Source organism: Cupressus sempervirens, chromosome 1 (assembly GCF_028749045.1).
Source record: "Cupressus sempervirens isolate cs-2001-9-10 chromosome 1, ASM2874904v1, whole genome shotgun sequence".
Lineage (NCBI taxonomy): Eukaryota > Viridiplantae > Streptophyta > Pinopsida > Cupressales > Cupressaceae > Cupressus > Cupressus sempervirens.
Genome location: NC_143118.1, coordinates 341430412 through 341443638, shown reverse-complemented (window position 1 = coordinate 341443638; position 13227 = coordinate 341430412).

The window sequence follows — 13227 nt, the reverse complement described above, 5'->3', positions numbered from 1 at the left end:
CATTTTTATATTTGATCAAGCATGTGAAAGAATAAAGGTCAACTAAGAGGAGATTAATTAATTTTGGAGATATAAGTAAAGTCATAGCTTGTGCACATTATAAAGAGAGACAAATTTGAAGTATATGAGATGCAAACTATTGTGAAGAAAGCTTGAAAGATATGCAAACCTTATATGATGTAAAATTTGATGTATCATTTGAACAAGTGTGAGATATATTAGTAAGATAATATTGCATGTATACCTATTCTTGTGAAGAACTTAATTGTATATTGCATGTAAGGGCAATAGGCTCTTCTGTCATACATTATATTTGATCTACGAACTCCTAATAGGGTTGAGGCTTTAAACAAGGCCTAGTTCTCTAATAAGGACTTGAGACACTATATGTACTTCATAGACTCCTAATAGGGTCAATATCCTTTATAGGCTTCTTTTTTTCAATGAATCATCTTGTGGGTATCATCTCCCCTAGGGTTTTCCCTTGGCTAGGGTTTCCCTAGTTAACAAATAATAATGTTATGAGTTCTCTTTGTGTATGGTTATGTTTACTATTCAACATTGTTGGATTACTTTCATATATTAGTTATAAAGTAATTAACAATATTTAATTGTGGGCAAAAGTTTGTAGAATACTGATTCACCCCCCCTCCCCTCTCAGTATTATCTATTTCTAACGATTGGTATCAGATCTTAGTTACTCAGAATAGACTTAACAATTTGAGTAACATCCCTATGGACATGGAACAATTAAAAAGAAATCTTGAAGAAGCTCTTGATAAGACTGGCCTTATAAAAGGAGATAACTTGAAAGATAGGTATGAAGATGTAAAACTTTACATTCTCAAATTGAAAGAAAAGATTGATGATTTGAAATCTAAAAAGGAATCAAATGTGTAGACTAGTGATAACGATGAAATAGAAGTTCTCAAGAAAGAAAATGAGATTTTGAAACATCAGTTAAAAATCGTTGAACTTAAGTTAAGTCTTAGAAAAGATGACAGTAAGAATGAACCAAATCTATAAACTTAAAATACAAACCTTAGATCCTAGTTGACTCAAGTAACATCTGAATTAGATTCTATTAAGATAGAACATGCTGAGTTAGAAAAGTACAAGAATTTTTTGAAAGAAGGATTGGCACAAACTAAACAATAGTTAGAGAAGCTTTATACAAGTAGTGATAAAATTGATGAGAAGATATTTTATCAGAGATCCTCCTATGATAAGATAGGTCTTGGATATCTTATTGAGAAATGAAGCAACAAAACTAAAGGTAGAAAGGAACCAGATCCAATTGTTGAAATCCTTAAGTCTAAAGAAATTGATTAGAGTAAGATCGAATCATCTAAAGGAGTTGATCTAGTTGATTTGTTTGATAAATATGATGAACCAAAGATAATAGAGAAAGTTGATCAACCTAAGTAGATTGAATCATCTAAGGAAGTTAGACATGAATTTAGAGGTAGATGTTTCATATGCAATGAAGTTGGCTATATGAAGAGAGATTGCATAGGTAAGTCTTTCAAACCTATTACTACTTTCTATTTTTATAATTTTCATGGTTATGGACATAAAGTTGTAGATTGCAAGAAACCTAAATTTGATGATAATAATGGGAATAGTAGAATGTTTAGGAATACTAACCTTGTAGGTAATGAAAGAGGAAGATCACAAACAAGATCCAATGATGGTGAAAGATCTAATGGTGGAAGGAGACAATTTGTTGTACATATGCTACAAATGTAACAATCCTGGACATATTACAAGGAACTGTAGAGCACCTAAAAATCCGAATGGAACCAATCAGAGAAGGAATGCACCTATATGTTAGTTATGCAATAAATTTGGACACATAACAAGATTTTTTAGAATGAACCCAAGCAATTTCAAAATGAATCCTAATCACATAAGGAAAAATAATAGAAATGATAGAAAGAATGGCAATGGCAATGAGAACTTAGACATAAGCAATCTAAGAACATGTTGATGAATTCAAAGAGGCATTTTTTAAAGCATGTAATCCATAAATTTCTTATACAATTTTGGAAGAGAATTATTTTGATGCACCTAATGGAAAATTGAAGTCAAAAATTGTTTGTGACTCATCCTATCTGAATTAAAAATTTCTGGAAGAGACAGAGCATTAGTTAAATAGAATTGATGTTAGAAAGAGGATGAGAAGTTATGTAGTTAAAAATACATAGAGGACATAGAGAGGAAGGTATGGTCAAGTGCACAAGTATTGATATGATTGTAGGAAGTTGTGCAAAAGAAAATAGGTTTACTGGTAATCAATGAAAATTTTTGAAAATATGGTAGATTTACATTTAATGTGAAGTTAGATTTGAAATTATTTGAGGATTGTGAGAAATAGTATGAGTAACATTTGATTGTGTGAAGAAGTCTCAAGAAATTTTGAGTGATTCGACAACAAATTCAAGTATGAAGAAAGACATTTGTCGTGTGAAGTTGCAGAAGCCCTAAATACGATATTAAAGGTATTTTACAAAGGTTTTGTTTGAATTTCCAATATAAATTGTAAGTAGTATGGCATGCCAATCAGTGTGTGATATAAGTGATAGATCCAAATATAAGTTCAAGAAACACCCATTTGTTTCTCTCATAGATGATCTGTTAGGAGCATTTTCTCAAATCCTACACTTCACATAGAAAATGCTAGGAGTTATATTCATTGTAAATTTGAGAATATTAGAGATGAGGACATCCATAGAGATTTAGGAGTTATGTGTATTGGTGACCTAACCCTAAAGTCTAAGTATGCACACCTAAATGAGTTCAATCTGATTAAGTATATGTTCTACATAGAATTTGACAATCATCAATGGACCAGAATTATCTTAAGAAGAGCCCAAAATTATATGTATTGGGTAGGTGATGTACCAGTCAAAATTGATAATGACCTAATTCATATGGTTACAAGTCTAAACAATGAAGGATGTGGGTGAAAGTACAAAGCTGTGTCACCTTTCAAGCTGACTTATTAGAATGACTGAATTTGAGTATTTCTATCTGAAAACCAATTTCATTCAAACATATGATCTAAACAAATTTACTCTAGCTAAGTTATATATGGTCTCACACTTTTCCAACTGGAAATGTCTATTAAATGCATGTTTTATACTAGTTTGTATCCAATTACTAAAGAAATAAAATTATTTCAGAAAAATGATGTTTCAATAACTCTTACTATTTTTTATGATATATTTTTAATAACATATAAACACCATTTTCTGGAGTTCAAAGTACAGAATATTCTCATATAGAGTTTATAGTGTTTTAATTAGATATAGTATATTGTAATTAAAAATTTCTACAAGTACATATTTTGACACTCGAGAAGATGTCAAGTTTGAGAAAGGAAAAAATATTAAATCATATCAAAAAAATTTAAAAATCACATGGCGTTCTAGAGGATAGAGTCCTCTTCAAGAATGTTTAATTTTTCTTTTTGTTAGAAAACATTTGTTTTGAAAAATGTGGTGGGAGATGAAAACTATCGATTTCATATGAGTTCATTTGGAGTCATTATAAAAGATAAAATATAGGTCTACAACCAATTTTTATTTTTGATTGTTCTAGCTATATATGTTATCTATAACATAATCTAAGATTGAATGGAAATGAATGATCCTGGTGCTACACATCAACTCTGGTTCGAGTCACACTAGGTTTACCACAAACCCTTTTAACATGGATGGAGTCTCTGAGAAGCGTTGGCTGCCGGTTGGGCTAGGGTTTTTCCCCTAGCCTGTTCTTGGTGTTTGATCTTTACTATTTTTCTGTTCTGTTTCGATTGTTAGCTACTGGACATAATTTGCATCGGTGTTTTTGGAGATCTTCTGCAGTCAATTTTGGATTGGGGGTTTTATTGTTTGCATGGCAGGGCCTGGGATTTCTTCTCTGTTGGTGAGAATAGATGGTTCTTCTCCAACTATGCATGCAATGCGATCTGAATCGTTTTATTCAGGGGAGAGCTCCAAGCTGAAAAAAGTTAATGGTTGTCTTCCGCGTATCCATGATCGCCCTGTTTTGGTTATTCCTCCAACGGCTGTAATGGAGGACATTGATTATTGGACCAAGCATGCTTTGATATGCAAATTTCTTGGAATCCAGATTTCCCTATCCACTCTTGAGGCATGGATCCGCTGCTCTTGGCAGGTGGAAGGTGATATGGAGATTATGTTGGTAGGGAATAGTTTTTTTTTGTTGTATTCTCTTGCATGTCTGATCGTGATCGTTTTTTTGAAGGAGGCCCTTATTTCTACAATAATGTGGGGTTATTTGTCAAACCTTGGCATTCAAGTTTTAATTCTGCTGAGGATTTCCCTTCAACAGTGCCAGTTTGGGTTCGCTTGCCTCGTCTTCCCTTGGAATTTTGATGTGAAGACATCCTTCGACAAATTGCTGCTTTGTTGGGGAAGCCAACTACGATTGCACATCAAACCCTTGATAAAAAGGTTATTTCTTTTCCTAGAATTTGTGTTGAAATTAATTTGAATAACCCATTACCAGATTCTTTGGAAATTTGTCTGAGGGATTCTTCTTGGGTGCAGCAGTTAGATTATGAATCCCTCCCTTTTCGTTGCCAGATTTGTCATGAGTATGGTCATTTACTGCGGCAGTGCCCCCGTAACTCGAGTTTCAAAGGAGTGGATCGGTCTACAGCTGGAAATGTTGGTGGTTTGGCAGATACTATAGGGAAAGGACAATCTCAAATGGTTAATACTACCAAGGGGATGAATCCACAAGATGCTACAAGTAAGGGTAAGGCTCCAATGCAAGATAAGGATGGATTTACCCCTATTCGTCCTCGAGCTAAGGGACGTGGTCAAAAGAGGCCTTTGAAAGAAAGATTATCTGATTCAGGTTTTAACCATTTTGAGGTGCTGGATAGTATGGTTCTAGAGGAGGGTATTCCTCCTCCTATCTCTTCTGATCCAGCTTGCCCAGATGAGAGATCTATTCCTAATGATGCTTGTGGGGCATCTCAAGTTGTAGTATATCAGAATTGTGAGGTTCCTATAGCTCCTGTGACAGCGGCTCTGGTGACTCCTGCAGTGTTGGAAGATGATGATGTTGTTTTGGCTAACTTGGTTAAGGATGTGCTACCATCAGGTAAGGGCAAGGGATCTCCTCTCCCCTTGGGGTTTCTGCCTCGACTCTTTAAGCGGGCTTCTTCCTCTCCCCCTCTAAGGAGTGGGCACAAAACAGACCAAGAGAAGATTAAACTCATAGGAGATATATTGATTGAGTCTGGTTCAGTGAAACCTTTGGATTCTCATTTTCCCAAATCTACCCAATGATGATTATTCTCTCATGGAATGTAAGGGGGTTGAATAGCATCCCTAGACAAAAGGCTATTGATAACTTGGTGGTTGATCATAGTCCTGATGTTTTTTGTATCCAAGAGACTAAGCTCTCTGTGGAGTCTATGGTCCAACATGCCTCTAGTATTTGGTCTCGTGGCCAATGCCAGTGTGTTGGGGCAACAGGTAGTGCTAGTGGTTTAGCTATATTTTGGGATCCTCAAAAAATTTCTCCTCTTGGCTGAATGTCTTCTCGCTCAGCTCTCTCTATGGTAGCTTCTTCTCTAGACTCAAGAGAGGTAATCATGGTTACTAATGTGTATGCACCTATTGATCTTGTGGGAAAGGAGGAACTTTGGGAACATATTCAATATGTTAGAATTTGTCATCCTTATCATCCTTGGGTGTTAGCAGGGGACTTCAATTCAATTTTAAGTCTGGAAGAGAAGCATGGTGGTTTGGCTAGATTGGGGCCTTCTTCTACTCTTCTTCGACAACACATATCTCTTTTGCGTCTCTCTGATGTTAAGCCTTCTAATTGCCTCTATACCTGGAATAATCGCAGGACTGGTGTTGCTGCTATCTCAGAACACCTAGATAGATTTCTTGTTTCTTGCTTCTGGCTTAGTGGCACCCTTACTATCTCTTCAGAAATCCTTGATTGGAGGGGTTCAGATCATTGGCCAATAAAATTTTCCGGTATAGGGGCTTATGTTCCGAAGCATTCTCCTTTTAAGTTCCAGTTGATGTGGCTTCGTGACTCCTCTCTTCATGATTTTGTTTTTTGTTGGTGGAAAGATGGTGCCCTTGCATATGGTACTACAATGTTCTCATTTTCTAAAAGGCTTCAATATGTTAAAAGGCAGCTCAAGATATAGAATAGGGAATGCTTTGGGAATCTTCACTTTATGAAGAGGCTTGCTCAAGAAAATCTTGATGTCATCACAAGGGAGATTAGAGATCGAGGTTTCTCGGAGGATCTTGGCCAGGCTGAATCCCTTGCTTCTAGAGCTCTAGAAGAATGGGAACTTCGAGAGGAAATTTTTTGGAAGCAAAAGGCTCGATTTGATTGGCTCCAGGAAGGTGATCAAAACACTGCCTTTTTCCATAAAACAGTGCAATCTCACCCGAATCAGAGCACTATCTCTTCTTTGGTTAATTCTCAAGGTATCCAACTGAATTCCTTGCCAGCTTTGTTCCAGGAGGCTATTTCGTACTTCTCTACCCTCTTCTCTGAGGACTCTCCTCCTGCTGATAATGAAGAAAATATTATTTTGTCTTGTATTCCTTCCCTTATCACTCAGGAAATGAATGATTATCTCATGTGTCCTATCTCTTTGGAAGAGCTGGAGGTGGTGGTCTTTGGCATGCCTAAGGGGAAGGCTCCTGGTCCTGATGGTTTTCTAGTTGAATTCTTTCAGGAATTTTGGGACATCATTAATCATGATTTGTTGGAGGTGGTTAAAGAATCCTATGCTAGCAAGCAGATGCTTCGAGCTTTGAACTCTACATTCTTGACTCTTATTCCTAAGAGAGAGGGTGCTAATCAATTGGAGTTTTTTAGACCAATTTCCTTATGTAATGTGGTCTACAAAGTTATTACTAAGCTGATTGCTGAGAGACTGAAAAGGTGGCTTCCCATTATTATCTCAGAAGAAAAAGGTGGTTTTGTTGCTGGAAGACAAATTTTCGATGGGGTGGTTATTGCTACTAAGGCTATTCACTCTATGGCTACTTCAAGGGAGAGAGCCATGTTTGTTAAGCTGGATATGGCTAAGGCCTACGATAGAGTTAAATGGAGCTTCCTAAGGAGTATTCTTCTTTCTTTTGGATTTAGCTCTAACTGGGTGAGTTGGATTATGAGTTGCGTTACTTCTGCCTCTTTTTCTATTCTTATTAATGGTCAACCTTCACAACTATTTGGTTCTTCTAGAGGCCTCCGCCAGGGTGACCCTCTCTCCCCATATCTTTTCATCATCATGGCTGAAGGCTTGGGAAGATTCATTAAGCATCAGGTGTCCCAGAATTCTATTCAAGGCTAGCGGTGGGGTAATGGCTTACCTTCTCTTTCCCATCTTCAATTTGTTGATGATTCTGCTCTTGCCGTTCTTGCTAGGATCAAGGAAGATGAAGCCTTTTGACATGCTTTGGACGTTTATTTGGCAGCTTCAGGCCAGAAGGTTAATGAGCACAAATCTTTCATTTACTTTTTTAACACTCCTGATTCTATTCAGCACAGGATTGTTGGTATCCTACGGTTTCAGATAGGTTCACTTCCTTTGACTTATCTTGGCATTCCTATTGCTGTTTCCAGGCAGCCACATCTCTTCTAGAAAAATTTGATTACTAAGCTTCAGGATAAGTTAAATCATTGGACTCATAGATGGCTTTCTACTGCTGCCCGGGTTACTCTTCTTCAAGCTATTATCCAAGCTCTTCCTACTTATAGAAGCATGGTTCATGCTGCACCTATTTACTTTCTCAAGGAGTTTGATGCTCTTTCTCGACAATTCCTTTGGAGTGGTAATTTACGTAGTACTAAATGGAGCTTGGTTAATTGGGCAACTATTTGTAGGCCTCAAAAGGAGGGTGGTCTTGGTCTTCGTTCTGCTCTATTGAGTAGACAAGCTTTGGCTGCTAAACTTTATTGGCAATGGTGCTCTGGATAGCATCAACTTTGGGCTCGTATTATCACTCATAAATATTTTCATGGTGATGATCCTTGCTCTGTTTCTGCACTTCCTCTTGAAGGTCGTGGCTCAATGGTTTGGCATACTTTGAAGACAGGTGTGATGTTGGTGAAGAGGGGTCTGTTCTGGATATGTAAAGGAGGTTCTCAGGCTTTGTTTTGGTCTGATGCTTGGGATGGATTCCCTTCCATTTTATCCATATACCCTCATCTTCAGCCTCTTTGTGACTCTTTTCTGGCCGCTGGATGGGATAAAGTGGCTCATTACAAGACTCCTTATCAATTGGGACCTGTTGTTGGTTATAGTGGAAGCATTCCTCTGATTGGCCTCCTAGAGGTACAGACATGGATCGTCAGGAGCTTTCTCAAATTTTGGCCTCTAGAGAGTGTTCCTCTTTGCTTGGTCCAGATGTATTGGCTTGGGGCAGTACCTTGTCTGGTAAATATCATGTCTCTTCTGGGTATTAGGAGATAAATAGACAATTATTTGGGGATGCTGAGGTCCCTTGGTGGAAGCAAGTCTAGAATAAAGTTTCTTGGTCCAAGTGCAATTTTTTCATGTGGCTAGTGGCTCACAACCGTTGTCTTACCTGGGATAATCTTTGTAAACGTGGATTTTAGGGCCCCTCTTATTGTGTTTTGTGTGGTAATGGAGAGGAGTCTGTCTCCCATCTGTTCTTCCATTGCTTCAGTTTTACTCAGATATGGCACCTTTGGTGGAGCGCTTAGGGTTGCTCTTTTCAGCATGCTTCCTCTTTGCCTGAGTTTTGGGCTCGCTTGGGTAGTGCTCCCTCCAAGTCTTCTTCTCTCCATGCTGCTTGGATTGCTGGACCATCTTTCATGCTTTGGCATATCTGGTTGGAGAGGAATCGTCGCATATTCCAAGATGTTCGGCTCGGTGTTTTGCATCTTTGGTGGAAAATATCACATTCTCTCCAGGAAACTATTCTTGTGAAGTGTGAGCTTGATGGGGGTATGGATCCGGTTGATCTTGCTATCTGTAATCGCCTCAATTTTCATCTGCAGGATTGGGTTGCAGCTCATAGGTTTCCTTCTATGTCCAGGCAGCTTCACCATCAGAGGAAGGGTCGGGTTAACCGGGATGGGCACTAGACTCCTCCTCCCTGTGAAGTTCTGAAAATTAACACTGATGGTTCTTCTCGTGGGAATCCTAGTTCGGCTGGTATTAGCGGAGTGGCTCGTTGTAGTTCTGGGAATGTTAAATTTTTCTTCTCAATTCATAAGGGTGATTATACTAACAATCTCATGGAAGCTCAGGCTATTTTATATGCTGTGGAATAGTGTTTCTTGTGGGGATGGAGTAAGATTATTTGTGAGTCTGATTCCCAGGTGGTGGTGGTGGTTAATTTTATTGAACCTATGGGATATGAAATTAATGATGAACTCATTGAAGGCTATGTGTAGACCCTATTGTAGTCAGAGAAGGACACTAAATGTCTGAGATGGAGTACTTATGAGGAAAAAATGAGAGAATCAGAATCTAACATTTATGGGGATAATAAGTAATAACCATGAATATTATATTAAAATATCATTGACACTATGATATAAGAAGAATTTGTAAACAAAAAAGAGAATAATAAACAAGATTTTATCATATTTCCACTATACATTACTAATTGTACTTAATTTTATTCTTCATCCAAACAAATTAGTTTTAATTATATTCTTAATTTAATATTTCAAGTATTATAATAAATCTTATAAAAACTAAAAATTATTCTAAATTCAATTAACCATTTTAAAAAAGAGAGATTTATAACTTACATAGAACACTACATTAGATATTCTCTTAAGAAAATAATGAGCTACACATTCATATTATAATCTAAGACTTATAATCTTTTAAAACGAGATAAAATACATTTTTGAATATTATTTTTTAAGACAAAAAATAAACTAAATATAGAATCTATAAAGAAAGTGGGAATCGCTTCCTGCTACTAATGACCAAGGTGTTGAATTTTATTATTTTAATTGAAAAAATACAATAATAAGAGGGAGATTATGTTTTATGATTTAAACTACATCCACTTTCCGAGAACTAAGAAATGGGAGGTGAAATTCATTACTCTTAAACTTAATATTCTATCCAAAGAAAAATCTCAAATTCTAATTGTATATTCTAGTTATGTGGACTTCTTATTTGATCATCACATTATTTATTTCCCATGAAAAATCGTCACTACTAAAAGTAAGCCCCTTCTTTGTTTGATGGAGGTCATCCACAAACAAGTTTTAGGTACTCGATATGGGCCCATGTTAGCTGAAGAAGCCCCTTCTATTTAAGAAGGAATGGGGTTCTTTTGCAGTTCTTAAAATTGTTAATGTGGTGTAGACGGGAAAGAAAATTGTTATATATTTTTAAATAGAGAACACAAAATAATTTTCTTACAAAGTTCTTTTTAAGAGTGCCCTAAATCTGGTAATTTATTCTAACACATTTTCCTTTCGTTTTACACCCTTTTTTTCAATCTCATGGAATTAAAGAGTTATGGAGACATGCTATTAAAATTAAGAAACAATGTACAAACACTATAGGAGAGGATATTTTACTCACACTTTATGTCTTGAATTCTTATTATTATATTGAATTATTATTATTATTATTATTATCATTATTTTAATATTTCATCCCAATGAGAAATATCTTTGTATGGGAGGGTTGGAGTTGCAGTGGAAAAGCAATAGACTTGTGCAAAGAATTTGTGTGCAACAAAAATATAAATATTAGTAAAGCATTTCTCATGGTCATGTGATGGTGTCAGAATGGATAGATTGTATATTGTTAGATATATAGGAAAAATAGAAACAAAGAAAAAATCAAATGAGAATTGCACATTCGAACAATTAATATGTAAATAAAACTTGATGATCTATGACAAAATACTAGGGGACTACTCGCCAAATCCGAGTATACAATTAAGGCAGGAGAACTATTGAAATAAATGTGAATGACATGACTAAAAAATTATTAACTCACTCCAACACTTGTTAGTCCCTACCTTTGTAAAAGGAAGGGAACTAATGTTTTCATTAGCCCCCCCAATTAATTTTCAAACAAAGAATGTAACTATTTTTACAAGCTAAAGTTTGGGACTTTGTATTTTTTAATTCATTTATCACAATCAAAATTTTAATTTTTTATTGGTTCAAGGGTATTTTCTTGGCCATAAATCTTATCTTTTGAATGCAAAAATATAGGAAAAAATAGAAAAGATAAGAATCTAATTAATGTTCTTGCCAGTATTTATCTGACATTTTAGCCAAAGTTTGATGAGTGTGAGTAGGCATTAGATGGAAGAGTAGACAAATTGAAATTTTATCCAAACTTTGGCTACGTGTCAAATGGCGAGCACTAGTGTATTCATCCCATACCTATTAGAAATGGATGGAGGCTCTGAAAATTTGCACAAGTCAGAATTAGTATCCATTAACAAAATCTTGAATGCTAATAAGCTCCCATGTCTTTCTCCTACTGCTAATATTCCTTCTACAATAGCACTAGATGCCTATAATCAGTAGTTTACAGGCTCACTCAATCTAAATCTCAACTTGGAAGTTTGGTCCTAGATAATTTGTTTGCTTATTTATTTATATTCATTACAACTTTCTTCTAAAACCTAGGCTGAAATAGGTTGAAATATCTTGTATTTTTAAATAAAAAGTACAAATTTCTTCTAAAACTTTGAAGCTTCTTTCTTTGCTTTGGTTCTTAACATTGGAATCCTTCCCTGGAATATTCACTTCTCACCATTAAGATGGATGTCCCTTCTTTGCAGAGATTTGTTAGAAGCCAGGCCAAAATGGCAAAATGATTGGGATTTTTTCTACATCACATGGGAACTCTATAGACAAAGAATGCCTCCACTAAAACATTGAATTGATCAACAAAAAATAACACAACAAACTAGAATTTGTACAAATGGTTTTGAAAGTTTTTAGCCATGAAAATTACAGGTCTAAGGTCAGCTAGACAACCCTTGCCATCACTTCAATTTTGCAATTATTAAGACAAATCAAAGAGAGAATAGGAACAAATCTTTGCCTATGGAACCTCAATTCATGGTGAAAATAAGACCCTAGAAAATTGGCATTTGACAAAATTTATGAATAACTTTCTTAAATCTGAGTCAATTTGGGCTAGTTGAACAAGTTTTTGCACAGTGAATCCAAAGCTCAAAAAACTGCTCTAGTGTCTTTTTTGGCAAATAAGCACAAAATACAAGCAACCAAAAAAGGTTGATTGACATAATAAATGTTTATTTATTTTATTTATTTCTTATAGACAACAATCAATTTAACAAAATCCTATCTACTAAATGTTTTCAAGCACAAAACCATGTTTTTGCAACAAACGCATAGTGGAGTTGCAGGATCAGGGGTAGAATAATGATTTCTTTTTATTTCTAGTTGAAATGTTTTAACTTTCTTCATATTTGCAGTCATGAGGATTTTTAAATAAAATTTCAGCTGTAAGATTTTGTTTCTAAATTATTTCATAAATCTTCCTCATCTAAATAATTATACTTTAACACTTTATTAGTCCACTAAGTTATGTTTTCGTTTGCCCTCCACCTATTAATTTTTTTCCTGACATTTACAAAATATGTTAAGGTAGAGAAATAACATATATTAGATATTTACATAAGATTATTTTTTAAATTCAAAATATTTGTGTTGTTCATATTTGATTTCATAGCATAATACTATAATGCATTATATATAAAAACTATTGTTAAAATACTAACTTCTAATTATAATTATAATTTTTAAATAATGATATATATTTCAATATCTAAATATATCTCTTTTAATTCATCTATAATTTGAGCATATATAATAAGAAATAAAATTCATGAATAATTTATTGAAGAACTATCACTTTACTTTCTAAGTTGTTGTCCTCTTTTCTTTTAAAAAATATGAACAATCTTCTCACACTGTGAGTGAAAGGAACACCATTCCTATCTTTCCACAAAGTAAACAAAATCTCCATCTTGAAGGTATGCCAGATTTGGGTAAACTACTTAGGGAACCTGGGGGAATCACCTAATAGAACCATATGCTAGGAAGAAAGTTCTAGTCAAAAAGGCTTAAGGAAATCATGAATCCAATGCCAATAAAATTGGGCATGTCTATAGAACCAAAAATCATGCAAAAAAAGACTCTAGCTATCCACAGAAT